This window comes from Canis lupus, chromosome 4 (genome assembly GCF_048164855.1).
Source record: "Canis lupus baileyi chromosome 4, mCanLup2.hap1, whole genome shotgun sequence".
Classification (NCBI taxonomy): Eukaryota; Metazoa; Chordata; class Mammalia; order Carnivora; family Canidae; genus Canis; species Canis lupus.
The window spans coordinates 88,234,441-88,262,350 of record NC_132841.1 but is presented as its reverse complement, the minus strand read 5'-3'; the positions used below and the strand labels follow the sequence as shown (position 1 = coordinate 88,262,350).

The 27,910-nt window shown below is 46.2% G+C and overlaps 1 protein-coding gene and 2 long non-coding RNA genes across 5 annotated transcripts in view; 2 read left to right on the top strand and 1 right to left on the bottom strand.

The window, feature by feature from the left end:
• FBXL7 (F-box and leucine rich repeat protein 7) overlaps positions 1–27,910 on the top strand; it is a 364,287-nt gene that overhangs the window by 219,075 nt on the left and 117,302 nt on the right. The gene's annotated exons all lie outside the window — the stretch shown is intronic.
• On the bottom strand, positions 2–8,085 carry LOC140632750 (uncharacterized). The gene is made up of 3 exons (XR_012030442.1): positions 7,959–8,085; positions 3,252–3,476; positions 2–2,358 (listed from the first exon to the last, which is right to left on the bottom strand). It is a non-coding gene; the product is annotated as an uncharacterized lncRNA (long non-coding RNA).
• LOC140632752 (uncharacterized) lies at positions 7,655–16,749 on the top strand. Its single transcript, XR_012030445.1, has 2 exons — positions 7,655–9,310; positions 9,775–16,749. It is a non-coding gene; the product is annotated as an uncharacterized lncRNA (long non-coding RNA).

Genomic DNA, 27,910 nt, shown 5'->3' with positions numbered 1-27,910 from the left:
GGAGTATAAAAAAAACAAATCATGGGGAAAGGGCTAGATGTTTTAAAAGTAAAATCTTGGGGAAAAAGTGAAAAGAGACTTGTGCCTCAGTTGTGTTCTCCAGCGACATGTGTTACAATAGAAGAAGGCAAGGTGGAAGAGAGGGTTGGTGGCCTCTGTTTGCCATGAAACATTAGCGGGCAGAAAATGTCAGGTGAAAGAAAGGTGGTTTGACAAAGAGTTAACAGAGCTGAGTTTCCCAAAGCATTTTGTTGGTTTTTTTTTACTTTATTTTAATCCCAAGCCATTGGATTTTTCCAGCCAAGGCAAGTAACAGAAGGTGAGAGTTTAGAATTTCAAAAACATTAGTTTAGATTTAAAAAAAAGAAAAATGCCTGGAAAAATATGCATTTCAATATGCAACAAAAGAATTTGCAAACATCTCATTGAATCTGCAGGGGAAGATCCTAAAGACTATGTCATCCAGGAACGATAAATGGAATTCAACAGGGTTACGTTAGGACTGCCAACTTATTACGTATCAAAACTCACAGTGCGTTGTTTACTTTTATTGCCTCGTTTTAGTAAATGTACATATATTTATAGAAATTCATATAAATTCACCCCCAACCTCAGTCTCCCAATCTTTCCTTTACAGTTATGTCTTAAATTCATCAACTATAAATGATCCTTCTAGAAGGTTCTTAGGGAACCGTAAACGACTCCAGGGATGACTTTGCTTTCACTACCATCATTCATTCTTGTTTCAGAGTGATGTGTCTAGGGAATTGTTCTTGGTTCAATCAATCTTTTTCTTCAGCAAAATGTTGACTTTAGGGCAGAGTGGTTTCTGTTATGATAAGACTTTGAACATTTCTGTCACTGCAATTCAAGTAGTCCTTGAATTGGACTGTTCAGCAGCAGCCAGACTCCGAGGGCTGCAGTTCTGCTTGCACAGACAGTAGAGTGTAGGGCAGGCATGGGCTGGACATGGCTAGACACACTCTCTAGGACACAGTCTTTCTTTTTTCCCCCTCTAGTGTTTGTGACTGATGAATTCACTAAGCACTTGAATAACTCCTACTTTGTTCTTTCAGCAGACCATTTGTTTATTTGAGAGCTTATTTTGGCAAGTGAATAATCAGCTATCTGAACAAACTCAAGGATGATCTAGGGGAATATATTTGACCTCAACTGTAAATGATCCACATTTTTAACGTCAGTATTTGTGACTTAGCGGAGCGATGATCACGACTGGTTTTCTTTCTTCCTAGCCGAGGAGCATATATCAAAAGCTGTACATGGGTCCAAGACGCACACATAAAGCAAGGCGTAAAAGCCCTCGTTATTGTTAAAATTCTATGTGATTTTTAAATCTGCAGATAAGGAGATGTGGACAGGGGAGACCCTTTGTTTTATTAATCGAATTCCCATATCTACAGTGTATTGCTTTTTCTCTTTCAGAACTTTAATTAGTACAAATTCATTACTTGCCTTACTGAACACTGTTACTCAGATGTAGTCAAGAGCTTTGATCTGGTTCTCCTAGTGGATATATTTATTGTTTCCTAGAAGATTTAGCTGTCTGCAGGGGAGTGAAAATAGTGGGATGAAGCAATGGCATGCCTTTAGAGCCTTCAATTCTTGATACTTTACCTTCAAAAGTTTTGTGTTTACTAACTTGGATTTATTAGTTTAGAACAGGGTCAGCAAAGTGGCATGATGCATAATAATGCTGTTCTGAAACATGAAAAGCCCTGGACTGGACACCAGATGCGGGTCCTAGCACCAACTAGGAGTGAGGTCATGGATAACTCCTTTAATTTTCATAAGTCTCATTCTTATCTGTAAAATAGGTGGTTTGTATTAGTTCAGTGGTTCTTGCACTTGAGTGTACAACAGAATCAACTAGAAGGTTTTTTAAATTGCAAATCACTGTCCTCAACCCCAGCTTTGGCATGGCCTGGGGTGAGAGTTGAATAAATTGCCTTTCTAACGAGGTCCCGGGTGATACTGATGCTACTGGTCCAAGGACCACATTTTGAGAATCACTGGATTGGTGACTTCTCTGACCATGTCCAGCATTAATTGTGGGGCCTGGGTCATGTTCTTAATGGCCATGGTGGCCTGTTTGGAGCTGCTGAGTACATTGTCTGTGGTAGGTATAGCTAGGGAAGTGCTGAATGTAGATCTTCATAAGAGCAGAAATATGGATCCATCTAGTCGTGGGAAGGCCCGCATATTAACAGTACCTCTGAACTGGTGTTGAAAGACTCCAAAAAGTTGGTATGTTAGAGTTCTAATGCAGGGAGACCACAGTGGTTGTGGCTACAGGGAGCTGGGCCTTTAGTAGGTGTACCGTGTTCAGCGTAGGTGATGCTGTGACAGATTCCAACAAGTTACAGATACATATGGGATATGGAAAAAAAAAGATCTCATAAGTCAGTCACTGGGCAACCAGCACCCTTTGTATTTCTATAATTAATGTAGCTTTTAATATCAATGAGAAAATTGTCCTACTCTAAAAACACAATCCAACAAACTCCAGTTGTTTCCATATCACCACCATCCTTCAGTAACCACGAAATACATAATGCACACAAGCACACGGTATTAACTAAAATCCGTGTTAGCTTTTTTCTTTGTTGTTTAGATTCTTAACAGGTTCTGTTTGTGATTCTGGAAAACATTAAATCTTTGGCTTCTTCAAACTTTGCCCGCAATATTATAAAAATTGTGATTATGACATTATAAAAATAATTAAAAATACCATAAAAAGATGTGATTGGAGACTATCAATAGATCCCATGCAAGACTATCTCTAATTGGAAAAAAAAAAAAAAAAAGCCGGCATTGAAGGCATCAATGAACAGCCATAAAAGACCGGATTTCCAAGGGCTGGCTAGCTCTCCAGGTGTGTGTGGACATGTATGTGTGTGAGAGGATCTCTCTCTGATGCACAGATAAAAATTACCCTGCCCCACCTGGTTCATGGGAAGCCAGTTTCTCCACACCAGCAGACATTAAGCTCTCAGCAAATAGCCACACTTTGTCTGGTCAAATGGTTTAAAGTTTAACCAAAGACAATTCTCAGGTGTATTCAAGAGAAATATCCTTGGCCCTCTACCTCCCTTTCTGCGCCGAGGTGAATACTTTCATTACTTCTGGGAATGGCCAACAACAGTCACTGGCCAATACACAACCTCAGCCAAGAACTAACCAGACTTGTTGTCAGCCAGTCAGAGTGCTCTAAAGTGTGAGGAGGCACTTACAGGTTGTTGTGAGGATCACTGCTGGAACAGACGAGAAAGCCTAGCCCAGAGGAAATCTGTCGTGTTCTAATGCCTGGACCAAAGAGGAACTTACTGGACCTGCTGAATCATCTGTGCTCTGCTTTTCCATAGTATGAGGAGCTCTTGGCATCATTAAAAAGGACCCGCCAACGGCGCCTGGGTGGCTCAGTCGGTTAAGCATCTGCTTTAGGCTCAGGTCAGGATCTGGGGGAGAAAGCAAAAAAAGGAAGAAGCCTATCCAGTCTTTCTGCCTTAATGTAAAATGAAAATATTTTAGTTTTATGATAGCATAACTACATTTTCAGTCTTCCTCCTGCTTGTACACAATTCAGTGTTAGCTTAAAGCAAATTACTCTCTTCTTTTCATTTTCATAATTTATTGTTATCTATTTGGTCTAATCAGTAATAATGTTTCCAGATAGCAAAAAATATCAATAGCAAACGGTGAAAAATGATGAAAATCCTGATAGTTAATTACCATATACATTGAACCAAATTATTCTCCAGAAAGTCACCTTTTTTTTCAAGAAAAAGATTTGAGTTTCAGTGTTCAGTCCTAATAGCTTTATCTTGCTGTGGCTGTGCCAGGAATGTACAAAGCAAGTCACAAGGAAAGTCTTAAAGTCACTCAGCGTTGAGAGAGATGGAGCATTTTTTAGGATATCGACATTGGACGCAGGTATTGTGACGCTGTGTGACTCTAGTTTTACTAGCTGTGCTGCTCTTAACTAGGGCTAAGAAAGGCTTCAAACATCAAGTCCCCACAACAATACAAGGTTGTCTGTGAGTGTGAAATGGGTCATTTTTTTAAAAAGATTTGATTGATTGATTGATTGATTGATGATAGAGAGCAAGAGAGTGAGCACAGGTGGGGGAAGGGGGCAGAGGGCAATGAAGACGCAGACTCCCTGCTGAGTGAGGAGCCCCAGGACCCCGGATCCTGACCTGAGCCTAGGGCAGATGCCGAACCGACTGAACCACCCAGGCGCCGCTGGTGGGTCCTTTTTAATGATGCCAAGAGCTCCTCGTAAAATGTATAACTAAAGTCAGTGAGAGATTACCTTCCAGTCTGTTCTTGCCTCCTTCTCGAATGTTTTAATGAACTCAGCATATTCTTCACCATTGTCCAATACCAGGAATAACCCTGGTGGGCAAATAATTAAAAAGTGAAAAATACCTTCTTTTAAGTGACCAAATTCAAAGAAAAACAGTTGCCCGCCTAGTTTGTTATTGCCTGTGGCGAATTGGGGTCAGTAGTCTGAGGGGAGCAGTAAGTACAGAGGTCTGTAGGTGTGTCCTCTGCGCTCGCGTCCCGAGGAGGCCGTGCTTGTGGGGAGCTGGGGGCAGCGCCGGGATGCAGGCCGAGGGCACAGCAGTAGGGCCGCCTAGTCCTTTCAGGCTCTGACCCTTACCCGGCAGCAGCATCCTTCCCTACAAGGCTGTTCTTTTTCTCAAAGGTAAGTGTCTTGTTAAGAAAAGCTCTCAGAGGGCTGGGGAGTCCCAGAACACCCCAGAACACCTGCCCCGGGCCCCGAAGCCTCCGCGGGATGTGGACTCCGGGAGCACAGCCCGGGGTCTGGGCCTCACTGCCTTGACGTCTTCCAAAGAATATGCTTCAGATTCTTGCCGAGCGTCCAGGCAGCCCCCTGAGCCCCGACGCTGACCCCGGTGGAGCCCGATGCAGGACTCGATCCCAGGACTCGGGGTCACGCCCTGGGCCCAAGGCAGAGGCTCAACCACTGAGCCACACTGAGCCACCCTGGTGTCCCTAAGTTTGGTTTCTGTTTCCTTCTTTTTTCTCCAGTTACATTCTGTTTTGTTCTGCTGACACCTGTTTCGTGATCAAATTATGGTCATGATGGGAAAACTAGCAAGCAAGAGGGAGAAACTCCAGCAGTGAAGCTAAGCAGAGTGAAATACAGTGATGAGCTGGTCTGGGGGTCCTGTTCATCTGGTATATCCAGGCCCCTTTTCTTTAACATCAAAACATTTTGAAAATCACCATACACATCACTCCAAAATAGAATCTATGCAAAGAATATTTAAGAAATCAGAAAAAAAGAATGAAAGTGCTATAAAAAATATATTTTAGTATTTATGCAATTTGGGGGAGGGAAAGTACTTTTTAACATAATGCCAAGATCAGAATTTATAAAAGTACCTGCAGAGAGACACAAGATTATGAAGATTTTGCATGAAAATACATTAAAATAAAGGTAAAGTATTTGCAGCATAGGATAGTCAGTGGCAATTTCTTAATATATAAAGGACTCTTAGAAAACCAAGGAAAGAAAGGAAAAGACCAAAAAAAAAAAAAAAAGACTGCTCACCAAGAGCCAATACAGATGATGCAAAAACATCCTTTAAAGTGTTTCATCTTCCCAGTAGTCTTAAAACACACACTTTAAACAGCAACGAAATACTCTCGAATTGGCATAGATGTTTTAAAAAGGAAAGAGTTTATCGCTGGTGGGAAAGAGAAGCAGAACGTGTCACCGTGTGCTGTGGCGGGGATGCTGACGTGATCTGTCTTCAGGAGAAACCATCTGGCCACACGCAATCAAACCCGCCACAGGTCGTGCCACTTGGGTCAGCGGTTCTACTTCAGGGGATTAGTCAGTGGAAATAATCCACTGCATGTGCATTTGCCCGTGGGAGTGGCTCCAGTCGGGGTGGTCCCGCCCCTCCGGGAGCAATTGGGCGGTGTCTGGAGAACTTTCCAGTTGTCGCAGGGCGAGGGAGGGGTGCCACTGCGCGCAGCGTGGAGGGGCCAGCCATTCTTCTCCGCGTCCTACAAGCCACAGGACTGACTCCCCAAACTAAGACTTATCCAGCCTGAAGAGGTAATAGGATTGAGGTTAAAAATCCCTGCTCCATGGGCCTGTTTACCTAGTGCTCGATATCCCCAACCAAAGGGCTGGCTACACACATTGTGGTGCTTCGAGGCGATGAACTACTTTTGCAATAATTGCAGCATTATCAAAATATATCTAATGATAAAGAAAGCCAGTCCCAACATGTTACATTTTAAAAAGCCAGTCACAAGGTAGCACGATCTCATTTTGGGTTAAAAATGTAGACTTAATAAATGTACCCGTAGCAAGATGTTTACAGGGATTGTCTGTGTCTTTGGGTGTGATTGTGGGTATTGTTTTTATTTATCTTTATAGCCTAATTATTTTGAGTTGCTTTTATGTAAGGAAAATTAATAAAAGTAATTCTGATGAATTTTGAAAGAAAGCCATAGGACGGATTTACCAGTGAGTTGTAATCGATTGAGAAATCACATGACAAATAGCTATAACGATCTTACTAAATTTTTTTAAAGATTTTATTTATTCATGAGAGACGCAGGGAGAGAGGCGAGACACAAGCAGAGGGAGAAGCAGCCCGATGTGGGACTCGATCCCTGGGCCCCGGGGTCACGCCCTGAGCCGAAGGCAGATGCTCAACTACTGAGCCGCCCAGGTGTCCCGATCTTATTAAATTTTTAAAATACACAGCCATCATCAGATTGGACACAACACGCACTTGAACTGTGCTAACGTATGTGTTTGCCGACAGATTATTATTGTTGAATTTATTGTGATCCTTCTGGCCACGCGTAAGCTGGAGGTAGATGTTGTGAACCGATCAACTCAGAAGGTGTTCACAAGGTGAAGGTACCTTTTACATACGAATAGTTATTTTCTTAAGCGTTTCCTACTTGGGAAACTGAGGTTGTGTCAGAATGCTGAAGCCCTTAGTATGATACTGTGTTAGTGTAATTCTGTTCAGGGCAGGCCACATTTTTAAGGCCTGTTAAAAAGGACAATGTAAAGGACCAATAGTGTGGCATCTATAATTAACATGGAATCCAGTCTCATAAAATAATTTCATTATAACATCTCTGACTTTTTTTTTTTTTTCATTGAAACTGAACCACGGACTTGAAAGGAGACCATGGTAATGAGATAACTCTTCGTGTGGCTTAGACATGATGTCTCTCAGATCTCCAGTGACCACCTTTGAAAAGACTTCGTGTATGATGTCGGCGAACCTCGAAATTTCAAGAAGTATTTCTCGTCGTGCTTTTTCGGCAGATGATCACGCTTTGACGTTGCGGTCTGTAAAATGGGAGTAGTTTGCTCCTTCCTTCCTGGAGGCGCGAGTGCGTGTTCCCGAGGTGTGAATCATTCGCCCCGACGTCCCATCACGCGTTTAGGGTCTATGATGCGCTGCTGTGCGAGGGTGGGCAGGGGGCGCCTCCGCCCGCCCCTCTTCTGCCCGAGTGACGTGCCAGGGCCGTCGTGGGGACCCAGCCGGTGCCCGGTGCCCGGTCGGGGGCGCCAGAAACCAGCCAGCGGCGCCTACGGGCGGCTTCTGCGACTGCTCCGCGCGGGCCGGGGCGGGCGGGCCTGGCGCCGAGTGTGCGCGGCCCGAGTGGGACCCGCGCGGCAGGGTCGCTGGCCAAGGGCAGGCGTTTCCCGCGGCGACCTCCACGGGGGCGGCCGCGGCCGGGCTAGGGCGGGCGACGGGCCGCTTCTGGGGGATCGGGAGGAGCCCGAGGAGCTCGGCGTCGTCTTTTTCTTTCTTTCTTACTTCTTGATAATGGGTTTGCTGTTTACTGGTGCTCGATTTGCGCACGTGCAGAACCGCCCCGCGCCCCTCCCGTCCGGCGCCCCGTCACGCTCGGCGTTTTCTTACCGTGAGGTCCCGACCCAGCCGACGGTCGCCCCGAGGCCAGCGGCCCCGCCCGTTTGTGCCGCAGAGATGGACGCGTCGAGGCCCGGAAGGGCGCAGCGCACGGGAGCGGCGCTGCGGGGCGCTCCCCGCGTGCCGGGTGACCCCGACGTCACTCGCCCCCGACGGGCGGCCCCGCTCCCCGCTGACGTCACTCGCCCCCGACGGGCGGGCCCGGTCCCCGCTGACGTCACTCGCCCCCGACGGGCGGGCCCCGCTCCCCGCTGACGTCACTCGCCCCCGACGGGCGGCCCCGCTCCCCGCTGACGTCACTCGCCCCCGACGGGCGGGCCCGGTCCCCGCTGACGTCACTCGCCCCCGACGGGCGGGCCCCGCTCCCCGCTGACGTCACTCGCCCCCGACGGGCGGCCCCGCTCCCCGCTGACGTGCCTCGCCCCCGACGGGCGGGCCCGGTCCCCGCTGACGTCCCTCGCCCCCGACGGGCGGGCCCGGTCACCGCTGACGTCACTCGCCCCCGACGGGCGGGCCCCGCTCCCCGCGTGCCGGGTGAACTCCAGGATCGCGCCCTGGGCCAAAGGCAGGCGCTAAGCCCCGCAATGGAGCCTGCTTGTCCCTCCGCCTGTGTCCCTGCCCCTCTCTCTCTCTCTCTATCATGAATGAATGAATGAGTGAATGAGTGAATCTTGGAAAGGAATCCCTCCCGCCTACAGTCGCTCTGCAGGCTCACTGAGGCAGTCGCGTGAAGCGGCGGGCGCCCTGCCCCGGGAGCGAAGCGCAGTCCCGCTGGGAGTTTCCAGGACGCCGGGAGGACGCCTCCTGACGTCACGTCCTGACTGAGCGTAGCCGACGCGCCCGACGCAGCGTCTTCGCGGGCACCGGCACCCGACAGGGCTGGAGGCTCCACGCCTCACGCCGGCTGCGAACCTCGCCGCTGCCTCGTGACTGTACAGTGACGTCCTGCGCGGCCTTCGGGACATTTGAAGCTTTTTGCCGCCTTAACTGCTCCAGAACCACCCTGACTTCTCAGCGCTCCCGTTTGAATGGAAGCTCCTCCTTTTTCTGTCCGCCCCGAATCCCGCTGCCAGGTGCACTTCATTGTCCTCACCGAGCCGCGGGCTGCAGCCCCTCCTCCTCCTAGTCCGTCGTGGACTTAAAACGGGAAGCCGGTAGCTGCTGCCGCAAGCACACGACCGCCCTGGGCGAGAGCGGGAGCCGTCGTGCTCGCCTCCGCAGACCATGTGGCGCCGCCGGCACCTCGTCCGCGTAGCTCACCCCCAGAACGGTCATCAACGACCTCATTAGCAACGAACTGACGCATATGCGGTGGTCAGGGTCACAGGCATGCGTTACATTAGGTATGACTAACAATTTACATCAATTGAGTTATTGAATTTTCTGGAATATAAGAACGAACAGGCCATCACTTTGGACCCCTTTTTTGCGTCAAAGTATATTAGTGTCTACAGTGTTCCAGGGCATTGTAGGTCACTGAAGTCTCTTTATGGGCCTAGATCCAATGCCATTGGTGTCCAGTCCCATAGGAATTCCGTCGGTCAAAAGAAAACCATGGCAGGGCCCCTGGTGGCTCAGTCAGTTGAGCCTCTTGACTGTGGCTTGGATCATGATCTCAGAGTCATGACATCAAGCCCCATGAGTCTGCTTGTCCCTCCTCTTCCCTCTCCTGTACCCCCTGTGCTCCCACATTGCGTGGGTGTATATGCACATGTGCACGCTCACACGCTCTCTCTCTCTAAGATAAATCAATGAAATCCTAAAAATAAAACAAAAACGATGGTCATCGTGTCCTTTTATCACATAGGTTCTGTACCTGAGCGCATTATTGCATCCTGGCTTCCATAGGTTTCTTTCTGGGGAAGGTATGTGAGTCACTTTGAAAATAATACACATAAAGTTTGGTTTAATCCTCATTAACGACACTTTTAGACCAAAGGCTGAGTATCAGTATACTGCTGGAAAGTGCTTGATGGACGCAGGAGGTGACAGCCTGTTCACGCTCCGCACATGTGAAGTGCGAAGCTGTGACCTGGACTGGGACTGTTCTTTCTCTTAGACCACGAGACGCTGTCATTATTCTCAGGCATCCCAACTAGAGCAGCTGGAAATACAAGTGTAGAAACGTGTTCTCTCATCGTTCCTCATACCTGAGATTGAGAGGCCGCTTGTGGCCAACAGATAAGCACGGTACCAGCCCAGGAACGTGCAGAAGTGTGGAAGGACCAGGACAGAGCCGGCAGGAACATCAGGTCACAGTACGTGTGCGTGGGGAGGAGCGATGGGAGCAGGGGCCTCGGGCTCGCGGAGGGCAGAGTGAGGGACGCGTGTGGACCCTCAGAGCGGGCCAACCGATTGCAAGTCCCAGCCTCGTCATTGCCTATGTGTGGGCTGGGCCGGCTTCAGGGTCCTCACCCATGATGGGGAGACGACGACAGCATTCACCCCACAGGGTCTGTGAGCTCCGAGTGTGAGACGGAGAGCGTCAGCCGTAGCAGGGGCTGGGCACAGCGTGAGTGCCCCCTGGGCTTGGCTGTCTCCCCGTGATCTAGTAGTACTTGGCAGCCTCTTTGTCTAAGGGTCCAGGTCGTGACTATTTTAAGCTTTGGAGGCCAGGGGACAAATTGAAAATATTATGCAAAGACAAATTTCTACAAAAGCTTTAATGGCAGATTTCAAAATATAATACTGAGTGTAATGCATTATAGCACAGAAGTCCGAATGAGAAGGTTGAAAGTCTTTTTGCAGGAAGATAATAGTTCCCTGTCACCAAATGGTTTTTTTGCAAATGTCCATCTGTAAAAGGCCTTCTGAGCACCGAGGAGGCCTGTAGAACAGGTGGTGGGCCAAATGGGACCTGAGAGCTAGGACCGGAGCAGCGGTTCCCAGCTTCCGTGATCTTGCCACTGAGCTGTGCATCGTGGGTGCTGGTCACGGGTGTGACACTCCCATGGCAAGCACCACAAATTCTTCCCCAGTACCCCGGCTGTAACCCCGCCCGTCTGTCTAACGCATCAAAGAAAGAATCCGAGTCAAACAACCCCGTCTGCATTATGATTAATGTAGTCACCAGGGACCCAGACACGTGTCACAACTGGTCAGGCCTGACCGTTGTGTTGTGACATCAGATCCTCCTTTGTAGAGAGGAAATGATGACGTAGGCTAAGGAGGCGTGTGTTTGCTTCTTTGGGGTGTGAGGAATGATGAAAGGAGATCCAAGCTCTGAGACCAGGGGTTCTGCACCTCCTCTGACCAAATGTGACCCCAACTGTGTGCAAATTGCAGACCCTTCCCTGACTCTTACACGTGTAAAGCCTCCTGGCTACTGGGCGTGTCCGCCTGGGTCACCTGCAGGAATCTCAAACTAATCCCATAATTATCAACCATCTGACCCATTACTTCTTAGATGTGTCTCTTGCACTCCCTCCCTCCCTCCTCTTCCTGGTCCAGGCGCTCTCCCGGGACCACTTCTAGAACAGCTCACATCCTGGTTAGGAGTCTGTCCAGGTTCCTTACCATGGTCTTCAGAGCTCCCAGGCGGGGACCCGAACCCACCCCTCCTGGTTTGTCTACAGGCGTATTCCAGCGCCATCAAATCGCCAGTTCTCTGCAAGTGCCATGTTGCCTCTTACCTCGTTCCCGCGCCTGCTGACCCTCTGACGCTGGCCCTCCCGGCCCCCGGGCCTGGAGGGCCTCCTGCCTCCCACCTCTCGCCCATCTCTGAGGCAGAGTGTGCCCTCTGCTCCGTGTTCCCAGCAGGGGTTCAGGTACGGACGCGTCTGCCTCACTGAGTTACAGTAAGTCTCTGGGCCTGTCGGCCTCCCCCCTGCTCACCCAGACACTTGAGAACTGGGAAGTGTCCGCCTTTTGATACCCTGGAGCAGGAGTCGTACTTAGGGTAGGCGCTCAGTAAATGCTCACGGCCTGATTGGCTCTCCAGACCTGGCCTGCTGCCACCCGTTAGGCTAGCTTCAGGGCCACCGGGCTGAGGGGCAACGGAAAGGAGGAGACAGCAGCCTGATATTTCAAAGGCTACGTTTGAGTTTCTGTTTTCAGTATCACATACACGTGATAGACTTTTTTTAAAAAGATCTTTATTTATTTATTCATGAGAGACACAGAGAGAGGCAGAGACACAGGCAGAGGGAGAAGCAGGCTCCATGCAGGGAGCCCGACGTGGGACTCAATCCCAAGACTCCAGGATCAGGCCCCAGCCCAAAAGGCGGCACTAAACCACTGAGCCACCTGGGCTGCCCACATGATAGAATTTTGACTCAAAGTTCTTCCTGTTGGATTCATTTAGTTTTTTTTAATTGTTCCTATTTCAAACTTGCCTCTCAGTATCTCAGATGGAGCCTTCTTTACGAATGTATTTGCTCTTCCCAAAGAGAAAAGGGGATTAATGACTTTACTATCAAGGTATTTGCCTCAAATTTGATTTTTAAAATTTCCTCTACCTTCATCAAATGCAAGAAATGGAAGGGAAGAGAATTGAAGTGCTAGACACCAATAAGCTCCGTACCCTGTAAGCCCCCCCTCCCTTCTGCCACGACAGAGGACAGTGTGAGAAGAGGTCAGTATTCCCCTGGACAGCCGCACTTCTCCCTTCACTCCAGTGGTAGACAACTCTGATTTTAAAATCTGTAATTGTCCTTTAAAAGAGCATCTTCTACTTTGAAGCAATTTAATGCTGTTTTACTCAAAGGATAAGATCCACAGAGTGGATCCCAACTAAGATTGGACACAGACTTGCCCATTGAGGTTTGGATCCCCATCCAGGAAGCGCAGCCCTCCCAGCGTGTGAAAGGCCACAGCTCTACACAATGTCCCTGTAACCTGGCGCTGCATGGTGTCTAGCACATACTTCCCTGTGACTCGGTTCTGAAAGCACGGAGACGCTCTCAGGATAAGCAGACCCTGAGGCCGTAACACCAGCAAGCCTGCATATAAAGACCAGGGGGAAAACTTTGGAGAAGGTTCACATGTAAAAAGTGTGAAATATAAATATCTAATATACATGTGTTAATAGAAAAATTACGTATATCATTTCCTAGAGAATCTGTATGCTCATTCCTTCCTGCGTGTGTTCGCTAATTCGTTCACTGTTACTTTCAACCATCATTTTCAACATTATTCCACTGGTCATGTGTAATGATCAGGCTCCAATATTATGCAGCACAAAGATAAATATTTCATGACAAGAGTAGATGTCACAAAGAGAAGCATCGACACAGATTGTATTTGAATTAACTGGGGACTCACAACATGATTGTTTTTAATCTATGAAAGGAATTATTCCTATTATTATTATTATCAGGAATTTAATATTATATTTTTTATTAGGAATTAATAGGAATAGTAGTCTATGAAAGGTACACATGGCACGAAATGCTGGCACATTCATCTGCTTTTCTACTTGTTGTCCTGTTTGCTTTGAGAACAATTGTCTCCTTTCTACCTCTTCAATTTCCTTCAACTTCCTAATAATCCCATTTGAAAGATTCAAAATGCCCCACTGCTTTGGTTAACAAGTCACCGTGTTACCCGTGTCCGAGTCAGAAGCCTGTCGTTCTGTTCTCCCACCGGTAGAGGAGGACATGAGTACCTTGAAGCTATGCTGTCCTTGTCTCAGGTGTTTTGACGCCTCCTACTGTGAGGATGGTGAGAACTCTAAGAGCAAGTACATAACATTTGCTTAAAGAGTAAATTGTCACAAATGTGCTCATTCCTACCCTCCGAACAGAAATCTACCGCAGCACACCCACGGTACCCAGAGGAGACCACCTACATTTAGAATTTTGAACGAGGGTCCTCTGCTGAGCTCTTGTGGTCAGCGGTAACCAGGGCAGCAGGGTCACTCACAGCATGTCGCGTTCCTCTGCTAGCCCTGGGTCCAGAGACTGACTCCCTTCTGCCCTGACTCATACCCCCGGCCCCGGGCACCGTCACTGGGGCAGTCTACGGAACGTCAACTGGAGGAGATGGTGTGCACTGAACAAAGAAATGTGAATATACACCAAAGCCCAGAAATCTGGGCCATTTGTTTCGTTCGACTCCTGTTTCAGGGCAGGCAAGTCTCAATTTATCAAAACGGGGAACAGTGCAAGAGTCAAAAGGACACATCGTTTAAGGAAAGGCACCCAGGTATTGATCCAAAATATTGGCGTACTACCCGCATCTGTTTGCCAAGGTCATAAATCATTCTTGTTCCGTGAACAGGCGGGCAGCAAGGCAGAGGCCGGGAGGCTGCACGGGAGCCCTGGCTGCACCTCCTGCTGCCTTGCCACATGGCCTCTGGCTCACAGCTCTGCCGACAGCGGCCACCTCACGGGGGCAGGCGAGGTCCTGCCGCTCCAGGGACCACCAGGCACTCTGTATTGGAGTTCTGTAATGAACGATGCTGGTCTACGGAGCTAATTCTCACTATTTGAGCATGCATCTCGAATGCATCCATCTGGACCTTCAACATCGACCCACTACGGTATGATGAATGTACATGTCATGGGCAGGAAGATGCTCCAGGGCAGAAGTTTAGCATTAGCCGGAGCAAGAGGCAAAACCCCCCGTTAATCCCTGCCATAGTCATCTGGAGCTGGGTCGTCTATGCTTTTGATTCTGAAATGTATTCTTATTCTTGATGTAAAAGAAAATTAAGCAAATTAACAATAGCAAATCAAACATTTAATCCTCCGGGTGCCACGTAACAGTGTGATTTTAAAATTCGATACGGCTCATTCAGAAGACCTCGAAACAAATAGCTCTGTTGTCACTACATCAAAATAGTAAAAATGTCTAGCTTTAAAAATATTTCAAACCCAGGTTGGAGGAGGCTAAGGAGCCGTGGCTGGTAGCACTGTGTTAGTGCTGGTTTCCAGGGTTGGGTCATCTGGCTAAGGTCCTATGTTAAAGTCTGGGGAAGCAGAGCGAAGGGTGTATCAAACACCGTGTGCTAATCTTGCAACTTGTTTATAAATCTGAAATAATCTCAGAAGACTTAGAAATCTTCCATGAGTGAGATTTTTCACTGTCATGTTTATCTTTACATAGGCCAGTTTAGAGAATTTTAACTATAGTATTGATTTCTGATTGTAATTTAACAAGCCGTATGGAATCACAGACTATTAGACCTGAACGGGTTGATTCAGTTTATTGGTGAAAAGGTAATATTTACGATCAGCTGCCAGATGCCAGGTGGTAGCCTGTAGCCTGTCGGCCATCTCCTAGTGTCTGTTGGCCCTGATTTTGTTCAGGGCCACACGTGCGCAGCCTGAGGATGGTTCACCACGGTCCCTGACACCCCGATCTCCCTTGCAGCAGGGGTAGCCCAGGTGAATCAGTTCTGGCCAATAAGATAACATGAAAGGATGCAGGACGTATTTCTAGGAAAACTTTGCGTTCCTCATAAAAGGAACAAACATCTGATTCCTCCCTTCTCCCCCATTTTACCCATCCGAATACGGCGATGACGTATGGAATTCTGACAGCTGACTGGTGACCAAGAGGCAGAGGCCAGGAAAGCTGCCGAGATGCCAGCACCAAGGTGATAGGCCTGCCAGCAGCCTCCTGCCTTCAGAGTTGTTGATACGGGAGGAAAAGAAACGCTTGCTAGTTTAAGCCACTCTTGTGTTTTTGCTATCTGAAGCTGAAAACGTTTGTGGCTTATCTGCAAGTTGTACGTGAACTATTTCATTTTACCTTCACAATCGTTGCCTTGGTGGAGGCATTACTCTCATCCTACCCATTATACAGATTGGGAAACTGAGGCTTACGGAGATGAACTGACTTCCCCACAGTCACACACACGTGAGTGAATCTGTGATCGCAATCTCCGTGGGCCTAGCCCCACGCTTCCTGCCTTTGCCACCACACCGCAGGCCTCTGCGTGGTGGTTCGTGTGCACCACGTGTGGCACTAGATTAGGAAACTTGCCCAGAGTTGCCAGGTGAGGGCACTTGCACCAAGACGAGACTCCGGGTCTCCTCAATGCTTGGCTTTGTTTCCCTGCAGCTCAGCAGGTAAGGTGTACAGAGAAGTGCCTGCACCTCCGGTCCAGTTTTTTTATCCCAGGTGCCTGCGGCACGGTCAGAAGTGGCGTCCTTCTGTATGATCTGTAGTTATGACTCCGACACAGCGAGAACTGAGCCACCAGCCCGAGGGCCCGGAGCTGGTCCTCGGTGGCCTTCGGCTCCCTGGCGCCGCGCTGGTCTGCTCTGCCGTGTGACACCGGCTTCCACCTTTTCATCACGGGGAACTTTTCCCTCAAGAGTATCTCTTATTTGCATTTTTACTGTCCACGCTCTGCTAAATCTAGCCTTGCTCTCCCTGAAACGGGAGTGAAATGACTCAATGCCGTGGAGGAACACAGTTCTGAATATTTGTAGTTTGACTGTAGTTTTCATTTTTCTTTTTCATTAGAAAAATAGCGTACAGCACCTCTTTACTGTGATGTTGCGGACTTACGGAGTTGGGGTTACACTGGGGATGTGTATCAGAAATCTGAGCGGGACCAGCAGGACGTTAGGGTTTCTAAAGCCGTCTGAGAGAAGAGCAGATATCAGAATGCTGCACGTCGGGGAAGCTCGGACTGGGAGTTGGGAGGTCTGGATTCCAGGCCAGCTGTGCCTGAAGAGGCTGGGTGCCCCAGCAATGTAGGTCAACACGAAGGAGGGGTCTAGGCTTATTATTTTTCAAAAATATTTGCAGCCCCTCCCTCATTCCAGACCCACAGTTATCTAGACTAATAGAGGGAAGTCAATGGATGAACTAATCTTAAAAAAAGAAACTATCCATAAATGAACTAAAAGTCTCATAAGTTGGTAAATTATGCATCAGAATCATAGGAGCAGTAGCAGTGCACATTCTCCATACTCCCTATTTTCCTAGCAGTTTCCACTTCCTCTTCTCCATTTATTGGCACGGGGTAGTTAAACCCAAGGGAGATGTTATGTGTGCAGGTTTACAGGTCAGAGTGTTGCTCATATTTCTGGAGGCTGAGCCGTGGAATGCTCGGTGCGTCCGTGAGAAAGGGGGCTGGTGCTTTTATAAGGCTGCTGAACCATGGCCCACCTTCAGGGAAAATCCTGCTCCCTTGGCAAGGAAACAACCCGAGCTATCTTTCCGGGGCATGGAAGACAAGGAGTTAAACTAAAAGGCTTCATGGACACTCATCACCAAAAGGCATGATTGAAAAAGCATGGCTTTGGAGTCAGATATTGTTAAATTAGACCCCCTGGCTCAGCCACTCAAGCCATGTCAACTCGGGCCAGTTACTTAGATCTCTAAGTTTATTAAAATGAGAATAATAATACCCTCTTCGTGGTGTGATTGCATGAATTTAAAAACATGTTGGCATAAGACTATAGCTCCGTGGTTAGCCAGACTCAATAAATGATTGGAATTAGTGGAGGAAAGAGCCAGTTCCCGCCAATCCTGTATTCACCACTCTCTTCCGGTCCCCAGATACCCTTCATTATTCCCCTTCTTGCTTCCATATTGATTCTTTCTCTAGCTTGACATATATTCTTTTAGTGCCTCTTCAATGCTTTGAAGGCCTCTGTAGTGACCAAGAGCTATGAAAATAGTGTGACCCTTCTTTTTGAGGTCTAAATGCTTTCTAAAAATACTTGACATTAAAACAGAGAGAAACAGCCAGATCAGTTCTTTAAAAAGTGTTCTTCTATTTGCATCACACTCACCAGTTACATCCGACCTTACAGAATTGGGCTTCACTTTAAATATTTTGCTTTGAGCACATTTTGTTCAAGACTCAGGAGAATTTTTAATGTTGAAAGAAATTGGGGATCCCTGGGTGGCTCAGCGGTTTAGCACCACCTTCAGCCCAGGGTGCGATCCTGGAGACCTGAGATCGAGTCCCGCGTCAGGCTCCCTGCATGGAGCCTGCTTCTCCCTCTGCCTGTGTCTCTGCCTCTCTCTCTCTCTCTCTGTGTCTCTCATGAATAAAATAAAATCTTAAAAAAAAAAAAGTGAAAGAAATTATCAGTGGCCTAAAGTACAACCTACTGAATTCCATCCTGATTGCCATTGTTTATTACACAGCAGAAGGGGACGGTATAAATGACATGGGTGGCCTATATGGTTCGATGTCGTCTAGTCTACTTGGGAAAAAAATGGATGAGTGAAGGAAGGACGTGCTTATTGGATATCACAGTCAATTTGAGGAAATGGGCAGAAGAAGGCAACAATACAGAAGTCCTTCCACTCGAAAGTATTCCCACGCTGTTTGATTTCCTTTCCTTCTCTTTGCATATGGATTTTTCTTGTGTGTGTTGTATTAGTTTTGTTTCTTGGCTTTTGGTTTCAACTTCTTGCTGCTGTAGCAAATTACCACAAATTTAATGGTTTTAAGAAATACAAGTCTTAGAGATCTGGAAGTCAGAAGTCTAAGTCAAGGTGTTGGCAGGGCTGTATCCTCCTGAAGCTCCAAGGAGAGAACATCTCCTTGATTTTTTTTCAGCTTCTAGAGACCACCTGTATCCTTGACTTATGTTCCCTTCCTCTCTCTGTCATCATAGCTCCTACCAATTCTGACCTTCCTGCCCCCCTCCTATGAGGACCCTTGTGGTTACAGTGGGCCCAGCCAGGTAGCCCAGGGTAGTGCCATCATCTTAATATCCTTAATTTAACCCGCACATTCCACTTACCATATAAAGTGGCCTAATCACAGGTTCCGGGGATGAGGACATGGACATTTCTGGGGGGAGGTTAGTGAACCTACTGCATATGTAGACCCAGGTATGGTTTCTATTTAAGATTTTACTGCCCCCCGCCCCGACCCCTCTCTTCCTAATTCCCAGTTCACCTAGCTGTCTGACCCTGGGCGTCAGAATCTTTTTTCACCTCTGTGAATTCCATCTCTGACTTTGTCGTGTCCCCACCAGAACATGGAATCTAGATTTCTGGTGAAGCCTAATAAGTTTAACCAGGTCACTGTTTTTCTATGGGGTTGACACTTGAGTGAAATGATGTTAACCTGGTGGTAGGGAGGACTTTGACAGCCTAAAAAATAATAAAAATTTAACAACAAGCCCTGACTGATTACCAAGTAATCTTTCCTGGCCCTTTCAGATCCTGACTGTTGAATGTGGAGGTGGGGGGGGGGGTGTGTGTCTGCAGTTGTCCGTGGTCCTGACGCACCCTGCACGCTAGCGTTCTGTTGCTTCTCTTGACCTTAGGGATACCAGGGGCTCTGGGCCAGTTTCACTGTGTTTTCTGGAAATTCTGAGTAGGTGAGAAGAAGTTAGATCTGTGAAGGGAACCTAGTGAGAAAATGTAATGTGAACAGAGGCGGTTGGACAGGCACAGCCCCTGATAGGTTGCCAGGCAGAAAATATGGAAACATGGTTTGATATGATTTTCAAATAATTTTACCTACAAAGAAGATATTCTCACTGACCACTGCATAAATATCAAATAACTAAAGGAAAGTGGAATATTTGTGCATTGAACAATATAAAGGGTGCACACGTCAACCTTTGGGCAAGCAAAATAGGTAAAAATATAGTGATTATTAGTCAAATTGCACAAAAATGTTCTAAATTGCTTTTCTTTTTTTTTTTGCTTGTGATTTGCTTGTGTCATTTGTTACATACATTTTTTATGTTGTGTATTTTTAAAACATTTATTTATTTATTGGGGACAGAGGTAGAGGGAATCCCAAGCAGACTGTGTGGGCCCGACTGTGGCGGTCCCATCCCAGGACCCTGAGATCATGACCTGAGCTGAAACCAAGAGTTGGACACTCAACCAACTGTGCCACTCAGGCGCCCGCCATGCACTGTTGACAACAATCATGTTTCTTGAAGGTACTAGCTGCCCTTCCTCCATTCTTCTCCATCTTCTCCCACCCCCAGCCTCAGATACCGTCCTCACACACCATGTGGGGAATGTGCCTTCCCACTAATTTTCCCCACTCTTTGCATCCTCCCAACACAAAGTATACTTTTGATCCTTGACCTTATCTGTGATACTCATTATTCATTAGCTCCTCATCTTGGAAGTCTCCATTCTTTAGGGATGGGATGGGATGGAGATTAGGATGGATTTCAGGTGCGGGATGTCTGTCTGTGATTCACATTATTTGATAGGAAACACTACAAATTTCACACACAAAACAGCGATTCCACATTTGTCTCAGCTAACTCACAACTTCAGTGAGGCACGGCAGTCTGGGTCAGACCTGTCTACTGCCCACACTTTTGGATAAATAAAAACAACAATCAGAGTCTTTTCATATGTCAGTAAAGCTTGTCAAAGCAACCTCATTGCAGTTGTACCATCAGAACATCCTGGTGTCCTGTATTCCATTTGTGTTGGATGTTTACTGGGAGACACCAGAGGTTCTGGATGGGCAGATACATCAGAAATTACTGGGTGTTTAACTAATACAGCGTGAGGCAGATTTCAGTTTCTATTATTTCTCAGGATTAAAAATAGACACCTGCGGTATATTGTGAGTTTCCTTCATTTAGAACATGAGCCAAAGTTTTCTTCTTGTATTATTATTAGTAGTAATTATTAGTAATAATAATCATAATAATAATAGGACGGGGTGATAAGTAAACAACTCTATAAATCTGAATCCAGAGCCCTTCGTTAAGTGCAGCATTACAGGAAGAAGCCGGGGTAGACGCCCACCAACGCGGGTCAGCACATCGTGAGCGCACTACTCTTGGCTGCAGAATTAACGTCATACAGAAAAGTGTGGTAGATTTTATCCCAATTGCTGTTACCCCCCAAAGCCCATTTTGCTTAGAGCACACCTTCATTTTATAGCTAGTTAATAAAGAAGACTATGGTTTAAATTCTGTGTTGCCATGGAAACAACCAATTATAAGTGCAATCTGAAGAGATGGAAGACAGCTGCCAAAACTCTCAGGGAAAAAAAATGATCTGGGTTGGCAACCTACAAGAAACATTGCCTGCTAAAAGCTTTTGCCAGCTTCCCCTCGCATTGGCCTGCAAGTTTCTATCTGAACAAACATCTTGCACCCATTTGCCGAGCGCTGCATCTGTAATACATTCTAAAAGGATAATTGTGTCTGGGGCTCAACATATGTGATGGTGAGGCAGGAAAAAAATTCTCACATTTTTTACTATAATTTCTCTCATATGTTTCTTATAATTTCATGGCACCAGCATCAACACGAGAGAAAGAAAAGAACCTCTCTTCGAGGTTCAGAAGTGTATTCGTCAGTTGTATTTTAAATAAAGGCTTACGTTGATTGTTTATACATAATAATATGTAGTGCTGATGTTTATGAAGATAAGAATTATAGAACTTTAATAAACTATTAAACCACGACCTTGAAGTTTCGGTGCTTCACCCTTGTGTACCTGTGGCGCTCTCATTATGCTGGTATCTTCATTTCTACTTCCTAATCACCCTGTGTATTCTTACGCTTTCTTTTCAGGAAGCTCGATATGCAAATATAATGCATTTCTGAATAGAAAATTAAGTTGAAGTTAATTCACATTAAAATATATTTTGCATATATTATTCCATTCATCCTGTTAACAACCCTGGGAGGAAGGATGTCTTCGTTTCCATTTTGCGTATAAAGAAACTGAGATGTAAAAGATTCAGTTTTAGTGGTTAGTGGTTAGTGGAACCAGGGGCAAAGCTCCACCTGTACCTCTAGGCCTAGCGTGATCTCACTGTACCGCGTGGCTCCCCTACAAGCTTGAAATCAAACGCACCTGGGCATCAACCTTTAGTATGTCAAATACTGTAGCTTCTAATCTTTACTCCAAAAGGTGTTTTTAGTTGAGACTCATCAATTAGTAATATACAGATACCACATTCCCTAGAGTCTGCCTGTGTCTCTCTGTCTCTCTCTCTTATTTGTGGTTAAGTGATTGGGAAGTAAAAGAGTCAAATTGACAATGATGGGAATCGCACTCAATTAGCATGATATGGTAAACAGCTGCTGTGTTCAAATCTTGTTATGAGATTGTCAGACGTACAAAATTACAATACACATGGCACAGTTTTGAAAACTGAAAGGGAAGCTGAATCAAAATTTAAAAGCTTGATACATAGAACTTCTGGGTCCTAGGAGACACACAAGAATTTCCCTTTTAAGGAAATGGGCTATATATAGTGTGCAAACCTCTATTCTGGTTTAAAAAAAAAAAAGAGTAAATTCCAAGGTTGAATAACTTTTTTCTTATGTTGTCCTGGTACGCATTTGTGCAAGAAGCATTATTATCGCACTTGGTCTAGGGCAACACTAATTATCTTCTCTATATCCATGTTGGGGAAATGCGGGAAATTAGTCACACAATCCCACTCCCCTCCCCCTTGCACACCAACAACCAAACAAAATAAATTAACATGAATATATTTTGAAAAAACATATAGTATTTTGATAATAACTTTATTCAAAATCAGTCAAAATCTGCAAGTGCAATCAACAAATATTTTGGGCATAACTAATATGAAGACATCTCGCATAAGCTTATGAGATCTAAGATGCTTACACATTTAATTATCCTTCCTCAACAATAAGGGGCTGTTCTCCAACTTTCACACACTCTAGTATGTTTTAAGTCATTCAGAGGTTCTTTCTGGTTACAGTTATGTTTCATTTATAAACTCCACCCTTTCAAATATCCCTACTCTCTTCAAACCCTACACTCAGGTCTTGTGTGAAGAGATGAGTACTCCATCTCTTAGTTTACCCAGAGGATGGACTCTTCACTTTCTATCCCATCTTCTGTATTTTTGCTTTGTTCTTCATTTTCCAGTACTTCTCACATCTGAGCACACATTAAAGTCATCTGGAGAGCTTTTTAAAAAATACTGTTGCCTAGACCCACTCTAGACCGATTAAGAAACTGGGCTGAGAGGGTTCCTGGGGGGCTTGGTCAGTGAAGCATCTGCCTCCAGCTCAGGTCATGACCTCAGGGTCCCAGTATAGAGCCCTCAGTCGGGCTCCTGCTCCATGGGGAGTCTGCTTCTCCCTCTGCCTCTGCCTGTCGTCCCTGTCCCCGCCACCACCCCGGCCCCCTGCTTGTGCTCTCTCTTTCTCTCATTCTCTCTCTTAGATAAATAAACAAAAACTTGAAAAAAAAAAAAAAAAGGAATCTGGGCTGAGAACCATGGACTTTTTCTTAAGAAGAAACCTCTTCTTTATGAAAACCAGGTATCTACCTGTGGTCAAGAGCATCTCTCCTGCCTTCTCAAGGGCACTGCTTCCCGAACCACCTATTGCATCCTCGTCATTCTTGTCCAACGGTTCATTTTCCTCTTGTCCAAGGGTTCTCTGTTCCAGTGGTTCATTTGCTTCAACCTCTGTTCTCTGTATCCCCCAAATTACTTCAAGTGTCATCACAGATACCGGGAATCCCTGAGCCTTCATCCCTGAGAGCTGCGGGTGCTGTAGTCAGCTTTCTAGTACAGTTGAAATGGCTTCACAAGGTCAGGGTCCCAAAAGCCAAAGAAGAGAGATGAGATTTTAGCCAGAAGTAAAAATGGGCCATGACTCAAGGTACAAACAAAGGGATCTTCTCACTAGGGGTAATGTCTTACAGTTGTAGAGCCCTGCTTCTCAAAATCAAAAGCATGTTAGTTCCTACTAAATCCATGCAATATGAAGGTTGTTGTGTCAGTTTACTGTTAATTGACTTTTTGTTTTTCCTTATTTATTGATAATTGTCAATGCAGGTTATGACATAGACTCTTGCGGTGGGTCTTAGTACTACGTCTAGAGCAGAGTAGAAAAGCCATGTCATTGAACATGGAAAAGAGTGGTTTAGGAGCAATTATTCTCTTGTCTGTCACAAGGAGTGCCTTTTTAGGAAATGTGGTTCCCAGTTGTTGGTTTCCTGCCATTCTGAGTTCTAAGGAAAACCATCCATGACCATTTTTAAGAAGACACTTTTAAGAAGTGTCTCATATCACTTAGATGAAATTTTTCATGGATAAATAATTTGGGGTATTTTCATCATAATTCATATAAAATAAATTTGAGTATGTATTTTTGAGCATTTTTAAGTTTTTCAGATACAGTCAATGAACTAATGACAATATAAGCTTAAACAATACACATCTGTATGGTCTTTTTAAAAAGTGCTTAAGATTTGATTTATAACTTTTGCCCAAGAGTCATCATGGAAAATCTATTTGTTCTGTAGTAGAACTCAATAAGCATTTTCTTACTTGAAAAAGCAATTTCATTTTAAAGACAGAACCACTTACTCTTAGAATGCTTGTTTCTACAGTAAAGATTTCTGAAATTTCCATTTATTGGTCTTTTCTCCCCAGACCTAATCATCCCTACCTCAATTCCAGATGTCCTACTTGTGTTTGTCAAAAATATATTTGAAAACCAATTGCCACATCATGTGGGTATTGAGTGAAATAAATGATTTCTCTTTGGCTAGTCTTCCTTTGGAACTTCCCTCCAAGGGAAATCTGGATCTACAAAGAAGATTGGGGAAGGGGAATAATTGAGTTATACTTTCCATTGCTGTGTCTACATTTCTTTACTTAAAATGTGAAATTTTGGTTGGTTTCACTAAATAAATAGCCATATTAATGGTAAATTCAGTATATAATCATTCGTCCAAAGTAAAAAAAAAAAAAAAAAAACTAAAAGTTAGTTGTGGTAACTTGCTTACATTTACTGAACTTAAAGAAGCCATATTTGTGTTACTATAAGGAATTCCAGATAGAATTCAGGGAAAAAAAAATATGTGTGTGTGTGTATATTTTTTAATATATGTTTTTATATTTGTTTATATTTTTATATATATTATATATAAAACATTGTAAATTATTTGAATTAATTCAGAATATGCCATAAGTTGAATTACAGCTGCCCAATGATTACCTGACTATTTTCTAGGGGAAAAAACAATTTGTTAAGTACATTAAACTTCCTAAACCAATTCCAGAGTTACTAAGACACAAGAAAGGGTTTTAGAGGATTCACAGATTCATATTGCATATTCAACAGGCACCTCTAATGTAGGTCAGTGAGTTCTATGTGTTTATTAAAGCTGATGGGATAAAGAATCCTGATGGGAATTGTGGCTGGAATTCCGCTACAGAATATAAAAATTACCTTTCTTTTCAGACTTATCCTAAAATCTTGTCCTTCTTTTAATATTCTGAAGAATTTAGAATTCTTCACAGATTCAGAGAATTTAGAATGCACCAAAAAGTCAGGAAAACAATGTTCTTTCTTTCTGGTGCAAAAGCTTCTTTGGCTATAAAAAGGAGTAGTGCTCTGATCCCATTGTCCTGAAGCTGTTGCTGTTCATACTCTCATTATCACCTTCTTAGACTTCTTGGCCAGGCATATTTCTAAGATATGCTGCATATTCGGTTGTAACAGTGATTCCCTAGGGCATCTTTTATTATATCTCTCCCCTGTGCTGCTGTGATCTTCTTTGAGTCAGAGGATAGAGGATTCCAGGAAGGATTTGTCCAACAGAAATTGGGACTGAGCATACTGTTATGTTTGAATATATTAAAAGAAGTTCTACAGCTCTAGTAGAGATCAAATCTGTGATAGATAGAAAAATAATTAGAAAATCGAAGCAACTGATAACTATAGAAAAATTAAAGTGTTCAAAAAAATGCAGTTATGCACTTATTGTCATGCACATTACAATCTTGTTTAAGAATAGTATTTCCGTACCATTGAACACTGGTTTAACCAAAAACTATGACATAACTACGATGGGAGGGTGGGAAAAGCAGAAACGTATGTGAGCGTAGGGGTATTATATGTAGAGTACAGTGGCATTTCAGTACTTGAGGAGCCAATACAAGTGTCAGAAATTGAGAAATAGAGAAGTGCTTCACGAGCATGTTTTTAAGGTGAATCACAGGTGATTTTGTTGAGAGTTTCAGGCTGCTATGGGAAGAAAATCTAAAATATATAAATACATTTTTAGAATATGTAAGAATCTTACTTTGATGTTCAAAAATAAACATTTTTAAACGTAAATGACAAACCAGGATGTGGAGACCATATTTACAGACATCCCTTGATAAGTATTGCTACGAAGGAGACTATGAAATGGAGCCGATGCTGAAGACATCTGAGGAGTTGAGGGAGGACTTTTCCTTTAACTGGACAGATTGGAGTGTGCATTTCTTGCTGATAGGATTGAAAAGTTGAAATGGAGAGATCGACAGCACAGGACAGACAAACAAGGAAGACCACAGAAGCAAAATTCTTGAGGAAGTAGGAGGGGAGGAGATGGACAGCCCAAGGGAAGGAAGGCATTTGCATGTGAAAGGCTAAGGGATATCCCTTCTTCCATTCTGAGTCAGAGCTTGGGGTTGGGGAGGTGACCATGGGAGATGTTTGAGGAGAAAGGATACCTGGGATGGAAAAGTGAATTTAGGAAGGAAATGTTCCGGGCTCCCCAGGCAATATTGAGACTGTATTGGCCATTTGCAATCATCAATTTAAAGGGAAACAAACTGCTGTAGGATTTTTGTCCGGTAACATAAAGCAGCTAGTCTGTAGGCAGGGCGGGGGTGGAAAGTTGGAGCAGGGAAGTTTGGGGGTTTGAGGGGTAGGCACAGCAGCAGCACGGAGAAGCAGGAGAGTGAAGGGTTTCGCATGAGACCAACAGTGGCGCTGGCCCAGGAAATCCAGGCTGGCAAAAGGGGAAGAGAAAAGAGAAGGTGGCCGAGGAGCAGTGACAGCGGTGGGGTCAGGGGATGAGAGCTTTGGGGAAGATGAAGGACTGGAATCGCGGCACTGTTGTCACTGCCGCCTGGTGAGCTGGAAGGTGTTGAGGGCTGGTGGGGAACCGAGGTGCTGCGGCCCCTGGCGACGGGGTGCGCAGGGCAGGTGTGGCGTTGGGAGGAGGGGGAGGGGGCAGTCCAGGTGTGGCTTTGGGAAGAGGGGGAGGCGCGTAGTGCAGGTGTGGCGTTGGGAGGGGGGTAGGGGGCGCAGTGCAGGTGTGGAGTTGGGAGGAGGGGAGGGGGGCGCAGTGCAGGTGTGGAGTTGGGAGGAGGGGAGGGGGGCACAGTGCGGGTGCGGCGTTGGGGGGAGGGGGAGGGGTGCGCGGTGCAGGTGTGGCCTTGGGAGGAGGGGGAGGGGGCAGTCCAGGTGTGGCGTTAGTGGGAGGGGCGCGCAGTGCAGGTGTGGTGTTGGGAGGAGGGGAGGGGGCGCAGTGCAGGTGCGGCGTTGGGAGGGGGGGTGAGGTGAAGTGTAGCAGGAGCCCGCGGGGGGTGAGGCCCAGGACCCGGAAGGCAGGCCGGCGGATCCGGATCCGGAGTGTCCAGAAGTGGCTGAGTCAGTTGTGCTGACGGACGAGCAGGGCGTGGCGGTGACGGGCGGGGGGGAGAGGGCCGTGTGGTGCTGGGGCCGCCCTGGAGGAGGGCACCTGCCCGGCCCGAGCCCTGGGGTCAGCGACCGGGGAGCCAGGCAGGGAGGCGGGGCAGCCCGGCCCAGTGGGGCGGACCGGCTGGGCCCACAGTCGCCGGCGGCCGGGACGGGCTCGGGGCCACGAGCGGGGTGAGGCCACGGGGCTTCGGCCGCCAGACGGGCAGGGCGCTGGGCCTCCGGGCAGGGGCCGCGGGGTGGGCCCTACATCTTTAAAAAATATCAGGCCTGATTTAAAAATTTGATTATACCACGTTTCATATTCTGAGAGTCCATCCATCCCTGCAGTAGGTTGAGATCACTGTGCATGATATTTTTTAAAACCATAAGAGACTTAAGTGTAGGGAACAAGCAGGATCTCTGGACGGGCGGTGGGGGACGGCGTAACGGGGTGACAGGCACTGAGGAGGGCGCGTGATGGGATGAGGCCTGGGTGTTCTATGCAACTGATGAATCACCTTGTTCTGCTCCTGAAACTAGTAACATTGTATGTTAACTAAATTGAATTTAAATAAAAAATTTAAAAAGACATTTCCAACTGTGGCTGCTCCTAACAGAAGGAAGCTGGAG